We start from the raw sequence: 2,836 nt of genomic DNA on the forward strand, positions 1-2,836 counted from the left end.
CCTTTTATTTATAGGATATACACGGAGTGGCCAGATTATTATGTGTTCAGAGATCATAATAATCTGGCCTCTCAGTGTAAAGTAGTAGTTAGGGTGAATGATGTATTGTGGAACTCTGTTTCATCCTATCCATGCATATACCAGGTTGCAACATAAAATATTTTTGGTGAGAAAAGTTTGAAAATCACTGTTTATGATGATCAATTTTCAGATATCCCCTTAAAAACTTTTTGTTGGGAATAATATCAAATATACATAAAAGTAGTGATAATTGTAAAATAGACCCTGTCATATCCCCATCTAGTTTCCAAATTGTCTTTTGTAGATGTTACAATCCTATTCATTTCCTTCAGTAATTTATTTGCTCCATCTTAACAAATATAGGGGAGGTTTCAGTGAAAACTCAAGTAATTCTTTCAGATGGTTCAAGTTGTGAATGTTTAGGTCAGCTGGGAGCCCTCGGAGAGGCCTCAGGGAACCACTGGAAAAAAGATGTTTGGAGAGAGAAGTGAGGCAAAACTTACAGAGGCTTCTTGTACTGCCTCTCTGTCTTTTGGGGAAGGTAGCCAGGTCTGTCATCTGGTTTAAATTTTATTTTATTGTTTAAAGTGTTACAAATAGTAGTACATATATCTCCTTTTTTCCCCCATTGGCCTTCCCCCAGCCTTCCCTACCCCCTGGCACATGTCTTCATCTCCTGCATCTTCCTCCTCTTCCCCAGTGTCTTGTGTCTATTAGTTGTGCTTATATGCATGCATACAAGTCCTTCCCCACCCCCTCCCCAGCACTCTCCAGCCTTCCCATGGTACTTTGAATCTGTTGGATGCTTCACTGCCTCTGTGTCTATCTTTTTATTCATCAGGTTATACTATTCTTTATGTTTTTTTTTTCCATTGCCTGGCTCATTTCATTTAGCATAGTGCTCTCCAGTTCTATCCATGTTGCTGCAAATGGTAAGAATTCCTTCTTTTTTTATAGCAGCTTAGTATTCCATTGTGTAGATGTACCATAGTTTTCTAATTTATTCATCTGCTGATGGGCATTTAAGCTGTTTCTAAGTTTTAGCTATTGTAAATTGTGCTGCTATGAACATAGGGGTACATATATCCTTTCTGATTGGTGTTTCTAGTTTCTTGTGGTATATTCTTAGAAGTGGGATTATTGGGTCAAATGGGAATTCCATTTTTAGTTTTTTTGAGGAAACTCCATACTGTTCTCTACAGTGGCTGCACCAGATTGCATTTCCACCAGCAGTGCAGGAGGGTTCCTTTTTTTCCACATCCTCGCCAGCACTTGTTTGTTGATTTGTTGATGATAGCCATTCTGACAGGTGTGAGATGGTACCACATTGTCATTTTGATTTGAATCTCTCAGATAATTGGTGACTTTGAGCATGTTTTCATATGCCTCTTGGCCTTCCTTCTGTCTTCTTTCAAAAAGTATCTATTTAGGTCCATTGCCCATTTTTTTTTATTGGATTGTTTATCTTTTGTTATGTTGCATGAGTTCCCTGTAAATGTTGGAGATTAAACCTTTATCTGTGATAACATTGGCAAATATGTTCTCCCATATGTTCTGTCATCTGGTTTAGCTCAGAAGTTTTGAAATGGAGCTCTAGGGGTGGGAACTGCATTCGTTACCCAAGAGAGTTTCTCATGGAGTGCCATCTCTTAGAGTCCCCATGTGATGCCAGGAGCCTTCCAATGGCTTTCTGCCGCTTTAAAAATAAATCCTATAGCTGTTATACAGCTGGTATAAGCAACATTTGATTTCTGAAGTGTACAAACCATCTTTTCATATTTTCAAGATGTAATTTTACATTTCTGCATTTAAAATCAGTTTGACCATAATCTAAACACACGTTTTTAATCTATATACATGCATATGTGACCTTTGTGAACAGAAATTTGGATGTATTATTTGTGTTTACTTGTAACTTTCTGGTTATATACTGCTTATATCTGTGGATTCAAGTTTCTGATGTGAAATACCAATAAAAACTTAGGTCATGCCGAGACCGGTTTGGCTCAATGGATAGAGCATCGGCTTGGGGACTGAAGGGTCCCGGGTTCGATTCCGGTCAAGGGCATGTACCTTGGTTGCGGGCATATCCCCAGTAGGGGGTGTGCAAGAGGCAGCTGATCGATGACTCTCTCTCATCGATGTTTCTAACTCTCTATCTCTCTCCATTCCTCTCTGTACAAAATCAATAAAATATATTAAAAAAAAAAAAAAAAAAAAAAAAAAACTTAGGTCATGTTCATTGGTTATACATGTTTGAAATGTTAACAACAACAACAAAAAAAGAAAAACAAAGCTCATTTCGAGTCCTACATGACCTAAATGGTCTGGCCTTGTCTCCCTGTTCCTTTCTATCTCTCTTCCCATTCTATAGGGACTGCCCTCTCTATACCCACTCCACTGCCAGGCTCTGGCACATGCTGGCCTCTACATTAAAGTGCTTCCTTTCTCCTGACTCCTGCACTCCCACACCTTTCCTGAACTCATCACAGCTATAATTTATGTTTTTGTAAATGATCATTTGATTAATATCTGACTCCCCTTCAGACAGTTTTGTGAAGACAGAAACCTTCTCTGTTTCTGCTCATCCTGTCATCTTCAACACTAAACACCAGGCCTGCCATTCAGAAAATGTTAAAAATATTTCAGACACAATGAAAATGTCTTTGTACTCCTCCGCAACCCCCGACTCTGGTTTTTCTTCCACTCTCCTGAAATTAGTGCTTATTCTTAACCTATGGCCTGCGTTTTTTATACATTTACTGAATATCCACATATCTACTAAATATCCGTGTAGAAAATACAGGCTATTGTT

At 38.4% G+C, this 2,836-nt stretch overlaps 1 long non-coding RNA gene across 1 annotated transcript; it reads left to right on the top strand.

The window, feature by feature from the left end:
• Window positions 1–1,736: 1,736 nt before the first annotated feature.
• Window positions 1,737–2,290, top strand: LOC118702457. Its single transcript, XR_004982740.1, has 2 exons — window positions 1,737–2,005; window positions 2,254–2,290. It is a non-coding gene; the product is annotated as an uncharacterized LOC118702457 (long non-coding RNA).
• Window positions 2,291–2,836: the final 546 nt, after the last annotated feature.

The sequence above is a fragment of the Pipistrellus kuhlii genome, unplaced genomic scaffold, assembly GCF_014108245.1.
Source record: "Pipistrellus kuhlii isolate mPipKuh1 unplaced genomic scaffold, mPipKuh1.p scaffold_m20_p_1, whole genome shotgun sequence".
Lineage (NCBI taxonomy): Eukaryota > Metazoa > Chordata > Mammalia > Chiroptera > Vespertilionidae > Pipistrellus > Pipistrellus kuhlii.